Source organism: Ptychodera flava, chromosome 3 (genome assembly GCF_041260155.1).
Source record: "Ptychodera flava strain L36383 chromosome 3, AS_Pfla_20210202, whole genome shotgun sequence".
In the NCBI taxonomy this organism is placed as follows: Eukaryota; Metazoa; Hemichordata; class Enteropneusta; family Ptychoderidae; genus Ptychodera; species Ptychodera flava.
In genome coordinates, this window is record NC_091930.1 from 18,566,126 (window position 1) to 18,583,658 (window position 17,533).

General features: G+C 36.9%; 2 protein-coding genes across 2 annotated transcripts in view; both read left to right on the forward strand.

The window, feature by feature from the left end:
* Positions 1-17,533, forward strand: part of LOC139129691 (uncharacterized) — a 157,554-nt gene that overhangs the window by 72,099 nt on the left and 67,922 nt on the right. The gene's annotated exons all lie outside the window — the stretch shown is intronic.
* The window catches only part of LOC139130239 (uncharacterized), a 33,572-nt gene continuing 20,094 nt past the window's right edge, over positions 4,056-17,533 (forward strand). Inside the window, exon 1 of the mRNA XM_070695989.1 lies at positions 4,056-4,257. The gene's annotated coding sequence lies outside the window, so the exon portion shown is untranslated. The remainder of the gene's footprint in view (positions 4,258-17,533) is intronic.

Sequence of the window (17,533 nt, forward strand, 5' to 3'; positions counted from 1 at the left end):
GAAGGTCAGTTAGAGGGACCCTGGTACATTGCACTGTGTAAGGATAATCCATACAGATTAGTTGTAACACAGTCACACTGTGTTAAACTACTGTACATATAAGCAGACATGACACCACATCATGTCAACTCCGCAGGGATATCTCTGGTGAAAATCTACAAATTTTCTGACAAATTTTACACAACTCATTGCAACTGGCAGGCTGTAAATGTGTATTTTTGAAAGTACTTTGCATATTTTATACTTTTGGATCAAACATTAATTTGGCATCTTGGACAGACCAATTCACCCAATCTGATGAAAATCATATGTAGAGTACGGCGACGTCTATACTTACACAGTATTCTCTTGTTGTTGAGAGGTGACAGCAAGACAATACCGCGTAAGTATAGATGTTGCCTTACTCTACATCTGATTTTAATCAGATTGCAATTCACCCAATATTTATGGAAAATTGAGTATTTTCTGATTTTTCTATCAGCAGCCTTTTGCAATTTTATTGTGAAATATTTGTCACAATAATTTTTGACTTTCACAGATATGTGCATGAGTGTACAGAAACATACATAGAAGCAGACATGACAATATAACATGTCAAGTCTGCAGGTATGTTTCTGGTGAAAATCTACAACTTTCCAGACGAATTTTACACAACACAATGCAACCGACAGACTGTAGTGATTGAATTTTATTGGAAATTTGAGCAATTTTGATTATTTCAGCTAGATTTTGGATCAGAAGATAAGTTTTCATTCATATCTACCAATAAACACTGAACTTTAATGCAAAACTGATTGACATCTGAACATTTTTGAAGTTCAGAAAATTCTGCCCATGACAGATCTCACGCCGTGGGCGCAAAGGCGTAGAAGTGCGCTAACACAGTGTTGCATTGTGTTGGTAAAACTTGTCAAAAAATGACGATTTTCACAGACATGTGTGCAGAAACGTACCTTGTTATTCCGATGCCTTTAGCGACTCTTACAATCCTAGGATTTCCTGAAATCGGGAATGGTTTCCGCAGTTTACGGGAATTTTCACGAAGAGGACACAACTGTGCCATTCAGACAGACTGCCATGTTTGAATTGAACAGACCAGTATCCAGTATCAGTTTTGCATACTGCCGCAAGGGGGCGCTAAGACCAATTACTGGTTCCCTGACCCATTTCCCCGGTAGAGGGCGTGGGGAAATATAGGGTCAGGTACCTGCTAATGTAAACATGGACGCTATTGGGTTAAAATAAAACAAGCTGTGATTGGATGAAAGTAACACTTGTAACTTTTTCTCGTGTTTCTTGGGTTTCGCACTTTCAGGTTCACTTGACACCAACTTCTTGTTTGTACCTCAAAGCCGTGGAGGTAGAAAGAAAGACTTTTTACCTCCATGATTTAGCCACTGTGATTTAGCACACCTCTTGATACTTTTAGAACGTCCACATGATGCCTGGCATTTTTCACGAAATTCGGACACCATTCTATCCATCGAAATCAATCGTCGTTCACAGTTCCAACAAAGTTTGCTTCCAATTAGCTGTGATATCGCAGCAGTACTTGTGGCGTGTATCGAACGTGCTCTGGTCATTGGGGTCACGCCACAGTCGGCGGTGACCTCAATGACCCTAGGGCGTTCGATACACGCCACAAGTACTACTGCGATATCACAGCAAGCCTTCAATCACCTCTATTTCCCCGTACTTCTGGATTAATCCTTTCAGTTTATGTGTCCCGTCTCGTGTGCTAATGTTTTTGGTTCGGATACCAGTGTTCGAACATAATTCTGATCTAGTCGAATTTTCACCGGCGTTTTCATGGTAGCAGCCATATTTATTGTAGCATGTTCTGTCAGGTGACTAACCTCCGCCATCTTGAACAAAATTCTGTTCAAGATGGCTACCCGGTACCTGACCCTATATTTCCCCACGCCCTCTACCGGGGAAATGGGTCAGGGAACCAGACTATTACGCTATCAGAACTAAGTGACTGCCGCAAGGGGGCGCTAAGACCAATTACGCTATCAGAACTCAGTGACTGAGCTGCTGATGTGCAGCTTGAATAAGCTCTTTCTCTGATTGGTCCATTTTCACTATTTACAGCCACTTAGGGAGTCTATTTGTATTGTTTTCATTATATTGGTAAGATTCAGCTACCCAATTGGGTCAGATCTTATTCAGTGCTGCACATTAGCCCTGATTGAGCTGACTCACAGTGACAGTTTGCGTAGGCTGCCGCGGCCGCAGACGACCCTGTTAGGCGTAACTTCTTCTCTAGTTTTGCTGAGCAAAACAGACCGACTTTTCGACATATTTACCATCTATGTACGTTAAGCTTCCATTAGCTGTATCTTCTGGCGATTTTTCCGTTAGTTTTGATTGAAATGATCACTGGCTCATGTTGAATAGCCTGTCAAATAACAGAGAATCGCATATTATTCGGAAACATTACGTGCCCTACAACTAAATAACATGTGATTTTACAACGAAAATTTCAATTTTTGTCCGGACAGAAATACAAACTCTGTTGACACGCGGATTGCAAGGTAGGCATTCTTCTGCACCTGCGCGAGCCATTTACAGCAATTTCAAAATGAATATTCATTACTTATGCCCATACTTACGTCGTAGTCCATTGTCCGAGCACGTTGCGTAGCAAGATGTCTGGCAATCCACGACGCAATGTTGTTATGATCCCGGGCCGCAATAAACGTGAACTTGTACATCTCGCGTGATCGTGTTCTCCCCGGCACGCTGAGCATGCCAGACGTCAACAGACGAGCTAGGAAGGGCAACACGTTTGAACAAAAATTAGCAGTTTTATGTGGGTATAACATCACTAATCATGTTTGTTTCTTCGTAAAACAACATTTTGCAACAAATATGAGCCTCCAACATGGAATTTTCCGAGATAAAAATGGTCAAAAGTTACAAATAATGGCCTTTAAATGCTATTCTTTGACGGAGATGTCGAAAAACTGGCGATCGTATAGACAGAATACGGCCTATGGCATGGCGAATACTTTGTACTATAAAAGAACAACCGCTGTACAACCGCTGTAGGCCTAACTTTTGATATTTTCATATTTGTGTTCTATACAGAACAGATTACATTTTACGTTTGCTGCCTACGTTATGTTGATATGTTAAAATACTAGTGTGCATCTTTTATCAAGAATTGCACTAATTGTCTGGAAGACAACAAACTTTCACTCAAATTGCTTCTCAAATTGTATTTCTTTGTTTCTGACAATATAAACATTTTGATAATGAATGTAAAATACTGTTATTCATAATGCTATTTCAAAATTTGCTCTAAGCTATTGTAGTGTTTAACTAAAACAGAGAGAGAGAGAGAGAGAGAGAGAGAGAGAGAGAGAGAGAGAGAGAGAGAGAGAGAGAGAGAGAGAGAGAGAGAGAGAGAGAGAGTTATTTAGAATTTTACAGTAATCTGGAGCATTGAAAGTATTAGAGTTGTGATGTAGCTGTTTACCTTCCGATGTTAATACATGCATATTGTTCGAATGTGAAGTCACGGTTTCTTGAATTTTCCCATTTTTTCAAGAATAACTTGATTTTGTCATGTACTTTAGCTCATTAATATTCATTATTACACCCTTAGTATAGACAATACAACGACCTGTGGCGTTTCGAACCAGGAAATTTTATCATGGCGACATTTGAATAGTTGCGTCGCAGAGATCATCTTGCAGAGTCACTATCACAAATGACTTCAGTGAAGAGAGAAAATGATCAGACATCAAAATGGAAACAATAAAATGGTAGTGAGACTTTCCTGTAACCTCTTTGCGATAAAAAGGTCACTCACAGATTGTTGTGAGGTTAGGGTTCGAAATGTAGCCGAATATTTCAGAAGTCAACTTCCCTACAAAGTGAGTTGCTACAGGTGTACAGGTAAAATCCGAAAGAATATTTACAAAATTTAAAACAAGAAAGAGGGCGTCATTTCGAAGCGTGCCCTCACATAGGATAAAAGAACAGTTAATAAATAATATGACCACACTGACACATAAATACTGTGTTTGCTGAGTACCAGAGTTCAGACCTGTTTCACAAGCGAGGCGACTGCCAATACGTTTGGACACTATCAGTGATAACGTTGTAGTCATCGAGTTCTGGATTATCACCAATATATGCAGACAAAATAAACCAGAACAAAGCTTGGTACACCGAACCCAAGATATAATTCTGAACTGCAAGGAAAACTTGGAACCATTTAAGTCGTGTGAACAGCCAGTGTTGAAGGTATGTTGTATTCTAACCAATTAAATGATCGAAGTTTCTATGTTTAGGAATGGTACGTTGATCGAGATTAAAGTCAGTGTGATATATAGATATAGACCATTCTATAAAAGGCATGGATTTTACGTGTATTGCTCTGTACTTTGATTGAACTACTAATAATATTTTTGATTATGCGATAATTTAGACACGTCCGTGAAGACCTACACATAACCGTCAACATACATAATTTCACAATACAGCTAATGGCATTAAATATTAAATTTTAGAAACACTGTTTCAGTTTTACTTTTGATATTTTTGTTCAATAGAATTAATAATAGCTTGCAGGAATACTTCATTTGATTCCTCTAAGCCATTTCTTTCTTGTTCGAATGATAGAATAATCGTTTAAATTTAAATTTTATTTTACGCTTCACTGAAATCTTCCATCGAGCCTTCTATCTTATGCGTTTTCTTGATCATCGTGGTTATGACATAAATAAAGGTATTTTTATAAATATAATAGAAATGAATTATGTCACACCAACATGTATTGTGTAGATTGACAAAAAGTTACTATTAGAATATTAGAATAGTACTTAAATATTTAAGTCAGGCGTTTGTCCAATGAGAAACCCTTACTCCACTATTAGCATCAAATTACAGTGCATAGTGGCTCACCCAGAGCTCAATACAGTTTGGAATAACCTGAAATCAGATTTTTAAGTGTGTGTTTTTTGTTAATATCTAAATGTGCACACCTTGATAACCGAAGGGATATTGTCCATCTCAAACTAGATGAACATAGTAATCAAGGAGTTGAATGAAGTCGTAATGGTAAGGGTTGATCTCAATGAGTTGTTTGCGTTGATGTATGTATGTATGTATGACTGATAAGTGTCAAGAGGACGATATTAAATATATATTTGTCAACATATATCACAGTATCAAAATATTTTGTACAAGAAACTGTGAATAGCTGTTCGCAAAAACATCTGGGTAGAATGCACCTCGGGGACACATAATTTGACTCTAAAACTTTTACATTTCTTTTCTGATTTCATATTTTTGGGGGTTCATTTTAAAGCACTTGGTGTGAGAAAACTTTTCACCGTCTTAGTGTTTCGAAAACTGGAAAAAATAATTATACTCCATAGAGTTAGTACAGGGATGGCGGCCATTTTGAATTTCAAATACCAGTAAATCTTGGGTAATTTGTTTCTCTAGTGCTCAACTTTGCACGGTAACCCCCGGTTTTGTTCTTGCTTTCGACAAAATGGTTGAAAGACTCCCTGAGAAAAGTTTTCGCAAAAGTTTAAATCTTTCACTTCTGAGATGCATACTACATTAAGTGATCAAAACGTGTGAAAACTGTATCGTCTGACATGATTTCATACAACGAGCTCTGTGTTGTATTCAATCACCTGGAACGTTGCCAGCATTTTATTGGGAGACAAACATTCTGCAGTGACAAACATGTCGTCACAGGTTCCGATTTACAATTGTGCATGATTGTGGTGAATGGCTTGACATTTAGTATTACCACACGGTCCCTGGAACAGGCATCGCGTGACGTATGGTACATCGAATGTGATTGGTTTAACTGACAAACGATGTTCAGTGAGTTTTTTTGGAGGCAAAATCTTGGACACAGTAAAACTGTAGTGTAGACATTACACTTCCGTACCGTCATAGCACGTACCACCACTTTTGGCCATCCTTGTGAACATTACATTGACTTTGAGTAATATAGATTCTGCAAATGCCATAATAAGGCAGTACCCTAAGACACACAAACGACGCTCGTCAAGGTAAGACACAGAAAGAAACAGGCCAGAAGAACATCATGGGGAAATCATAAATAAACTTAATTTTAATTTCCACCTCAGTCTCTTATTCAGTATGGTAGGTAGTAAGCAAAACCAGTCATCATCGAAGCTAGAAGATTATCAGCGTTAAAGTAAGTCTTTACCAGTGTGTATGCTGGCTATGATGTGGAATATAACGACGTTGTCGTTTGAATAAAAATGAAATAAGGCCTAATCTGCCCCTATTTCAGTCACAAATGACCGATTTACTTTCTGACAGACATGTTGGACAAATTTGTATGGTTAGTGATGGCCTTTGTTCAATTTAGTCCCAGTCAGAGCTGATCTTGACTGTGTTGATTTTGGTCGAGTTGGTTTTTGGTTAAGTTGACTGTGTGTTTGGGACCTTGCGCGATATGGTCATTAACCGTATGGAGGGAATGCATATCCCATTACTTCAGCCACTGGCGAAGAAAATGAATTGGGATTGGTTCTGCCGGACCAAGTCTATCAGCTTGACTTAAGCTTGTACCCACTAAACATCACAGATTCTTGCAGTGTTTCTTGGAGAGTCTATGTGAGGCAAAAAGCCGCAACTCGGCAGTCTTTTACTACTACCCTGGTTCAGCCTTTTTAATTAGGTGTCAGATTTTGGCCCCTGATAGATTTTCAAAGGGACACATGGACCTTGAAAGGTATTGAGTTCTTATCACGAAATTGCTATTTATTTTACTTTACATCGAATCAAAATCATATATGGCTGTAAAATCATCAAGGATTCTTTCACACTGACATAATTGTATGTTTATAGCAAAACTAATGACTTTGGCAATGTCCTCTACATTTGAATGATGATGTGACAATCAAATGCAAAAATACACTCAAACAAGAAATCTCAATTACTATAACATTTTAGATAGGCTTCTATTGCCAAGGCTGGAAATTTATTTGACGTGAGGAGAGAGCGTCGTCTCCAATATATCAATATGCAACTTTTTAATTTTAGGTGGCAAAAGATATGACTAGTCATGCTGAACGGTACGTACGGGACTGACCTTGCGGCTGTCTAGCTAAAGAGTGTACAGTGGTACTAGCCATATTTGCATATCGAAGCACGTTTAGAAATGAGGTGACACAGTGTTTGTTTTAGATCAACTCTTGGTTTACCGGAGTCACTTCTGGGTAGTAACAACCTTTATTTTGAGTATCCAATGTCAGGACATAGAAAGATTTATGTACATTTGAATTATCGCCTAATTTTGCATATGCAACCATGCTCCGTGAGACCTTTGACAAACAAGAAAAAATGATTGGTCGATCCGGATGTTATAACTTGACCTGAAATTATTTTTGTTGGAGAAACGCGCTTTACTCGTTCATCCTTTCTTGACCACGAATTGTGAAAGTTCAAGAAAAAAAATCTACTTAACCCATTCACTCTTCAAATATCCATGTTGTTATCTTATCTAATGAGTTGGTCTATTCACAGACTGTGCTTCAATAATGCTGTATGATTGAATATTGACGGTGTCTTGACCGGCTGATGTTAAATTTTTTGTAGAAAGGAGGTGAACTGTTTTTATACCTTGCAAATTTGTTCATTACTTTCGGTGTAATTACTTATTCGATGCGAATTTCTTCTTCGTCATTTGCAATGTAATATTTCAGCGGCAATTCCTGACTTTCGAATTCACGTAATGTAAACTGACTATGGATTTGTCGTTTCGTCTCAATTCGCACGGCAAGCGTGGCTACTTGTCGTGTACATAAAGTTGGCCACAGGTCGATTTTATTCGTATTCTGCGAAAGTGAAGACCACTAGCATGAACATCAGTCATCCAATTTTTAGAATGTCACTATTGGTTTCAAGTAAGCGATCTCTTAGCCCAGGATTTGGTCTATTCACAGACTGAGCTTCAATAATGCAATATGATTGAATATTGACGGTGTCCGACTAACTGATGTGTAATTGAAGATGCCCACCTCACTGGCAAGTTCTTCTAACAATCCGTAAAAATTGCCTAACTTCAACGTTCTTGAAATAATGCCCTCACGTTATGTAGCAGCTGATAAAAGTTTTCGGATAAAATTGATATGAATATCTTGTTCTTCATCTGTAACCTACATCATAACTGTTACTTTTTTATTTTTTTAGACTTTCTACGTGTATTGACTTTGATTTATTGATCTACTTTATGTAGAAGTTTGATTACTAGAGCAGAGTGTTTTTTTACCTCAGATCACTTCAGTGTTGCAAGACTGTTGCAAGACATTGACTGGGTCGTTCATTTAGAATGACTGCTGAACCACCGAACAATGTACAATCATTAAATCAGAAATTTAGTGATTTACTATGAAATACGACTTGCATGCGTGCATTTTCACCAGCCATTTGAGTTATGTTATATTCAGATTGTTTATGTTCCACTTGGTATCGAAAATCGACCTTTTATCTTTTCGCTTCATAAATTATATCAGACAAGTTCACAACACAGTTCAAAGGTTCTAAAAAATTTCCGAAAGTGATTTTTAAAACATTTCATTCTCAAGCATAATTTATTCACCTATCAAAGTAAATCACCACCAGTTTAAACCTCAATCAACGTAACGTTGGTATTCTGCACGTTTGTACTCGAGTTGACTTTGACTGAGCATTCACTCAATAATCAAACATAAACAAGTCGACAATTTTACATAATTTGACACTTGGGAAATTTTGTAAATGCTAGACGAGATTCAGCTGTTTAGAAAAGAGGAAATATGCTTTAGAAGCAGGTTTAATTCTGTAATTTCAGCTGAGATATACAATTCCTGTTCGTTTAAACTGGGACATTACTGATAATGACAGGATACCGTACGTTGTGAGTTCGAACCCAGTTGAACCACCGTATTGAATAATACATTGTCTTATATCTGACAATCTTTTATTGTCACTAAATGTAAAAATGTATTGTCCTTGCGAAATATTTTTTTTCATTAAATGTAAAACATAATTTTCGCGTTCCTACAATACTGAAGGCCGGGGTTTCAGAGGCGGAAGTGTTCCTTGTCAACGCCATTCGATCGCTAACTTTAAAAGACTCCCATCATTTGACACGAAACTGCGGAAATCACGCGCCAGAGACATGCTGGATATTTTTCGGTGATACCTGTGGCTTGGGACAACTAGCTACAACAAGTCGTCAGGGATTTTCCGGCCACTTATAACTGAACAGAATCAGGCATCCTACAAATGGTAACAGTCGTAACTCATATCTGTTGCAACTTCGGGGTCGGAGGAAACAGCTGGAGGGTGAGACTGGTCATTTACCAATGGCAAGTCTGAGATAAATTGCACCTATATTGCCTACCAAGCTTTGAAACAGTGAATTCAATCTCCTACTGAACACAAGCCTGTCAACAAACTCTTTTCGATTGTGCTATTTGATTTTGCTGATACAGACACTGTAACGTAACCTGGCAAGGGTTTAAAATAAACATTGAACAGCGTGAAACCGTCATTGACCGATTTATTGTTGAGATAGCAAATTCCTCAACTCTTATTTTTAAGACGAGGATATAATTTTAGTATGGTGCAATTTGGTTCTGGACGGGATGTGTGCTTTCCGCCTTGAGATATTGCTGTTTTTAATTACGAGTAGTGTCAACCAAGCATTTGCCAAATTATAATTGTTGCTGAAGCCAATTCTTCAATTTTTATTTGAAGACGAAAGCTGTATTTACGCATTGTGCATTATGTTCTGGGTGAGATGTATTCTCTCCTCATTTAGATATTGCTGTTTTCAATTTTAAGTGACGACATGACACTCGATTGTGGTGTCTACTTGTAAAAGGGACAAAAGTCGGCCATTTTTCATGAATTTTGTTTGATGCAAGATACTATTCATATTGTTTGACATGTTGAAAGATACTGAATGAATGGGTGACCATGCATATATTCGACCCCGGTTTTAGACAAATTAAATGAAACCATCGCAAAAATGAATTAATGGTCATGACCATTAATTCATTTTCGCGATTGTTTCATGTATCGTGTCTAAAACCGGGGTCGAATATATGCATGGTCAGCCATTCATTCAGTATCTTTCAACATGTCAAACAATATAAGAAGCATATTGCATCAAACAAAATTCATGAAAAATGGCTGACTTTGTCCCTTTAACGGACTAGTGTACGTGCAAGAAGAAAATTTCAGTGAAATGTTGCAAGGGTATAAATGGAATAGCAAATCAATTCTCATGAAAGAAATATTAATTCTGCCGGACTTCGGTTTCGATAAGGAATAAAACTTTATACTCTCAACATTTTATTTGAATAAATGTTTTCTATATTTGATAGAAACTTTCGACCATTCTCTTACTAAAGCAAGAACAAAAATCAGGGGTCACCATGCAAACTTTGGTACTAGAGAGACAAATAACTTGTGATTTCTCGATATTTGAAATTCAAAATGGCCGCCATCCCTGTGTTAACTCTATGGAGAAAAAATAAAAAATTTCGAATTTCGAAAAACTAAGCCATGGAAAAGTTTTCTTTCAGCAAGAGCTTTAAAATGAACCCCCACATGTGGTATATCAGAAGAGAATTGTAAAAGTTTGAGAGTCCGAATGTCTGTCCCCGAGGTGCGTTCTACCTTAAGTTAACTGTGTGTTTGGAACCTTGCGCGATATGGTCATTAATGGAGGGCATGAATATCTCATTACTTCAGCCACTGGGGAACAAAGTGGATTGGGATTAGCTTAAGATCATGAGCTCTGCCGGACCAAGTGTATCAACTTGACTTAACTCTTGTATAGATAGAGTATCCAAGGGACACATGGACCTTGAAAGGTATTTAGTTCGTATCACGAAATTACTATTTATTTTACTCTATATCGAATCAAAATCATATATGGCTGTAAAATCATCAAAGACTTCTTTCACACTGACATATTTGTATGCTTATAGCAAAACTAATGACTTTGGCTATGTCATCTACACGTGAATGATTATGTGACAATCAAAGGCAAAAATACACAAGCGGAAAATCTCAATTACTGTAACATTTTTATATAGATTTCTATTGCCAAGGCTGGAAATTTATTTTACTTGAGAAGAGAGAGCGTCGTCCTAAGGTAGCGGTACTTCAAATACAGGACAATTGTGCCATATTCATCTTGTCTGTAACCTTGTTAATAGGCTGTAAAAATTCCGTGTCCATATCTCATTTCAAAGGTTGGATTAATTGGCATAAATTATGTAGGAAAACTGTTATTCTGTCAAAATGTTGAAAACAAGCCATATTTGCACCCCTCTTTTGAAGTCATAGAGCAGTCTTTTTACTTTTGACACCTCTTTGACAATCAAAAAATCTAAAAATGAATTTACGATAGCAGTCACGCATTCTGAATGCAAGCACTGCCTTGTCAAACTTTCCTGAAAAACAGCAAAATATGACTTTCCCTTTTCAAACATTTTTAAAGCTAGGGGACCTCTACCTTAGTTAATACACTAAGGACTCCCAAACTTCCTCTTATTTGGTCAGTTTTTTAGACGTTTCAACAGGCTATAACTCTGCAATGCCTTTGACCCCAAATGTCTAGTTTTTTTTTATCCCACAAAGAATGTTGACTACTTTTATATTTTAATAGTTTTATTGAAGTTTATAACTGACGCTCTAGCCTTTACCGCCACCTTTAATGAAACTTTTTAATTTTAGGTGGTAAAACATATGACTATCGTGCTGTATGGTATCTTCGGGACTGACCTTGCGGCTGTCTAGCTAAAGAGTGTACAGAGTGGAGCTAGCTATATTTGCATATGGATTCGAAGCACGTTTAGAAATGAGGGGACACAGTGTTTGATCTAGGCCCGGGGATCTAGGTCAACTCTTGGTTTACCGGAGTCACTTCTGTGTCGTAACAAGCCTTTATTTTGAGTAGCCAATGTCAGGACAAAGAAAAAATTATGTATATTTGAATTATCGCCTAATTTTGCAAATGCAACCATGCTTCGTGAGACCTTTGACGAACAAGAAAAATGATTGGTCGATCCGGATGTTATAACTTGACCTAAAATTATTTTTGTTGGAGAAACGCGTTTACTTGTTCATCCTTTCTTGACCACGTATTGTGAAAGTTCAAGAAAAAATCTACTTAACCATTCACTCTTCAAATATTTATGTGTCATCTTAAGGCTATTGTCTGGGCTATTTTAAAACACTAACCGTGTAGTACCTTGTTTTCAGAGTTTGTCATCTTTTTGTTGCAGTAGATGGTAAAATGCAGTGCAGGGGGAAAACCGGATATTCGGTTGGCATGGCGACAATTTCAGGGTTAAAAATATGAGGAAATTTGTGGCAAAGATATCTATTGAACGAAAAGTCATACAACAGCCGAATTTTTCTGTAGCATTCAGATGTATATGTATTACAATATGAACCTAAATCTATGACTGTATAAGATGTCAATATAAATTAAATCATAGTCATCTCGGTAAGATTGAAAAATTAATAAATTTCACAACTTTCCGTCAAGTTTCTACTATGACATGATTGGATGACCTTGTTTTTTGAGATTTATTTTGTAAAGTATTTAATTTCACATATGTTGGCTGATTTTCATTGCATTCAACCATTCTTTCAAGAGTTATTACTGCCACAAGAAACGAATGCAGTAGAAAGCACAATTGTTAGGAGTATTGGATTGAAATGTTTACAACATAAAGGTGATACTCATACTTCATGCAAAGTTTACGACCTCAAAATAGTGTATTGGACAAGTTTAAATTGTCAGTTAGAATTCTATTTACAAAAGCCTGGTTGTAATTGCTTTCTAAGTGAAAAATGAACTGTTAATTATCAAAAAACATTGATTTTATAATCAGCATGATAATGAAATTCATGTGAGATTCTTTACTTGTTATGTATATGGACACCATAACGTCTAATATGGTTTGTTTTTCTGGTTTAATTGCTATACCTCAATGAAAATCTTCATATGCCTTACAGTAATATCCACACAAAATATAAAACAGAATCATTTGTTGCAAATTTCTTCCCGATTACTCATTGATCTGGCTTTTTTAGACTGCAATTAGTCTCAAACTCACAATTTCCACAACGCCATATTTTTACCTCTGAAAAAGCTGCTTCAATAAGCAAGCAAATGGTCACTACTTCATACATGCCATAACTCAACAAAGTTTTTAGGCAACCAAAATAGCGATTACCTGTTTTGAATATATAATTAGACTAAATAAAATTTGACCAGGGGTCAGTGGGAAAAAAACGCGATTTTTCTCGATTTTAGTTAATATTTTTTGAAGAATGATATAGCTTATTTGAAAGTATACATGTCGAGGGTGACAATGAAGGAAAAAATAAAATTTGATTTTTTGAGCATTTTGACCGACATTAGCCCAGACGATGGCCTTAACTAAGGATTTGGTCTATTCACAGACTGAGCTTCAATAATGCAGTATGATTGAATATTGACGGTGTCTTGATTGGCTGATGTGTAATTGAAGATGCCCACCTCACTTGCAAGTTCTTCTAACATTCCGTTAAAATTGCCTGAGTTATACGTTCTTGAAAAATGTCCTCACGTAATATAGAAGATGATAAAATTTTTCGGAGAAACATTTTATATATCTTGTTTTTCGTGTGTAACCTACATCATAACTGTTACTTTTGATTTTTGTTGATTTTTCTCCGCATTTACTTTGATTTAATGATCTTCGTGTAGAATTTTGATTACTAGAGCAGAGTGTTGGTGCTTTTGCTCGGCTGGGCTTTGTTAACATAATGCAAACGAAGCTAGATGAATATATTTTTTACCTCAGATCACTTAAGAGTAAAGTTGCCAGACATTGACTGGGTCTCTCATTGCGAACGATTGCTGAAACCTCCGAACACTGTATAATCATTAAATCAGAAATTTAATGATTAAATATAGAAATAACGGACGATGCGCTGACCATTAACGTTTATTTATGGGCAAGGGCGAGAGGAAAGCGCGCTGTAAAAAATTGGCAAATCCGTAGAAATTTTCAGAAAACAAAGTATCTCAACTTGGCCCACAAGTGCTCCATTTTATTTTGTGATTGATTATGATTGACTTTTTAGCTGTAAAGTTAAAATACTTTGAGTTGTTAATCTTATTATTCATATTCACGGGCATGTAAACAGACCATTACTGCGTATTTTTGATCAGTCACGTGGTTCAGCTCGACCAATCAAAATGCGACAGGCAGGGCATGGTAATATAATATGAAATACGACTTGCATGCGAGCATTCTTCACCAGCCATTTGAGTTATGTTTCGTTCTGTATTGAAAATCGACCTTTTATGATTTCGCTCCATAAATTGTATCAGACAGGTTCACAACACAGTTCAAAAAATCAACTAAAAAGTTTTCGAAAGTGATTTTAAAACATTTCATTCTCAAGCATAATTTATTCACCTATCAAAGTAAATCATCACCAGTTTAAACCTCAATCAACGTAACGTGGGTATTCTGCACGTTTGTACTCGAGTTGACTTTGACTTTGCATCCACGCACTAATCAAGCATAAACAAGTCGACAATTTTACATAATTTGACATCTGGGAAATTTTGTAAATGCTGGAGGAGATTCAGCTGTTTAGAAAAGAGGCAATATGCTTTAGAAGCAGGTTTAATTCTGTAATTTCAGCTGAGATATAACATTCCTGTTCGTTTAGACTGGGACATTACTGATAAATGACAAGATACCGTACGTTGTGAGTTCGAACCCAATTGAAACCACCGTATTGACCAATACATTGTCTTATACCTGACAGTGTTTTATTGTCAGCTAAATGTAAAAATATATTGTCCTTTCGGAATATTTTTTTTCATTAAATGTAAAATATAATTTTCGCGTTCCCCAAATACTGAAGGCCGAGGTTTCACAGGCGGAAGTGTTCCTTGTCAACGCCATTCAATCGCTAATTACTTTAAAAGACTCCCATCATTTGATACGAAACTGCGGAAATCACGCGCCAGAGACACGCTGGATGTTTTTCGGTGATACTTGTGGCTTGGGACAACTAGCTATAAAAAGTCGTCAGGGATTTTCCGGCCACTTATAACTGAACAGAAATCAGGCATCCTACAAATGGTAACAGTCGTAACTCATATCTGTTGCAACTTCGGGGTCGGAGGAAACAGCGGGAGGGTCAGACAGGTCATTTTAATACCAATGGCCAGTCTGAGATAAATTGCACCTATATTGCCTACCAAGCTTTGAAACAGTGAATTCAATCTCCTACTGAACACAAGCCTGTCAACAAACTCTTTTCGATCGTGCTATTTGATCTTGCTGATACAGACACTGTAACGTAACCTGGCAAGGGTTTAAAATAAACATTGAACAGCGTGAAACCGTCATTGACCGATTTATTGTTGAGATAGGAAATTCCTCAACTCTTATTTTTAAGACGAGAATGGAATTTTAGTATGGTGCAATTTGGTTCAGGAGGGGGTGTGTGCTTTCCGCCTTGAGATATTGGTGTTTTTAATTACGAGTAGTGTCAACCAAGCATTTGCCAAATTATAATTGTTGCTGAAGCCAATTCTTCAATTTTTATTTGAAGACGAGAGCTGTATTTACGCATTGTGCATTATGTTCCGGGTTAGATGTATTCTCTCCTCATTTAGATATTGCTGTTTTCAATTTCAAGGGACGCCAAGAAACTCGATTGTGGTGTCTACTTGTTAACGGACCAGTCTAAGTGCAGAAAGAAAAATTCTGTGAAATGTTTCAAGTGTATAAATAGAATAGCAAATCAATTCTCACGACAGAAATATTAATTCCGCCGGACTTCGGTTTCGATAAGGAAATAGAACTTTATGCTGCTCAACATTTTATCTGAATAAAATGTTTTCTATATTTGATAAAAGCATTCTAGAAATTGTAACTTGTAAAGGAAAGCATAAATCCGGCGAACGTTTAATGACTTCTGCATGTTTCTTGTGATATGATATTCTAAAGAAACACACCTGTGAATAGTGTTCATTTTATTGCAATGGTTACGTGCTTTATCTACGATCACCTTTACAAATTAGGTTTGACTAGCAGTCAAGTTGAAAGTAGAATATATAACTATGACGAACTTCTACATTAGGTGAAAGCGTTTCACCTAAATTTTGTTACTCTACGAACATCTGATATGACGAAATATCAATGCGGTACAGCCGCCTGTAAATTAACCAAGTTTAAACAATCTAAATAATTGTATTATAGATTATAGAACACAAAGTCATTAAGGTAGAACGCACCTCGGGGACAGACATTCGGACTCTCAAACTTTTTCAGTTCTCTTGGTGAAAGAAAACTTTTCACCGGCTTAGTTTTTTGAAATTCGAAAATTTTTATTTTTCGCCATAGAGTTAACACAGGGATGGCGGCCATTTTGAATTTCGAATATCAGTAAATCTTGGGTTATTTGTTTCTCTAGTACCAAAATTTGCACGGTGACCCCCTATTTTTATTCTTGATTTTGAAAGAGAATGATTGAAAGATTCCTTGAGGAAAGTTAGAGCAAAAGTTTAAGTCTTTTACTTTCGAGGTGCATATTACCTTAAGCAGCGGGCATTTAATTTGCGGTTTTTAACATTTTCCCTAATATAGTGAGGTACTGCCGTTCGTACATACGTCAATGCTTCTAAAATTCTGTCAAATTGGATTAATGAATTAAGTCATTCTCGATTATTTCGAAAGACAATATGATGCAGCTGTCACCCGGCTTGTCCAAAGCCACGTCTCATGAACTCTTCCCATCCACTGCATGTTTGCCACACCTTTTTTCCATCGACACATTTTCCGCCTGAAAAATACAAACTTGTGCTCAAAACCTCGATTTACCTTGACTTCTCCGGAATTTCCAACAAAATAGTTGCCACGATGCAATACCACGTTACCATATGGCGTAACATCATGCTCCAGTATGCTACTTCAAAGAAATTGCATCATGGTTCCAGACATGAAAGACATGTAGCTCCATGTCCATCTCACAGCTATATTCGGTCGAAAAAATATTAATCGGCGTATCAGTTCTCAGTTCAATGATGTAATGCCCCTGTATAAAGTAAAATGAAATCATTGCAGACATGAATGTGTAAGAAACTCTTGATATGAAACTTTTCATATCTGTTCTCAGGTTATGTTTAATTGCCATTGTAAGTCTGGACAGCTTTTCAAACGCTATACACTATTCGTACCAATTGTACAGTTCAAGCACAGTGGCGGATGGAGGGACTACGATTCAGTGTAAAATCACTTGGTCACGACTTTTGGCGTACATATACACAAAGCCTTATATCTATCTCCTAACACTGCAATCACAATGTTGCAATAAGGAATAAGTAATATGTATATTACTAAGTTAAAAATAAAAAATTAGCAGACGATGATTGGACAGAAGTCCAGACATGTAAAAAACACAATAAGAGGAACAGGTCAACCAATTGTTATCATGCTTGGTTGAC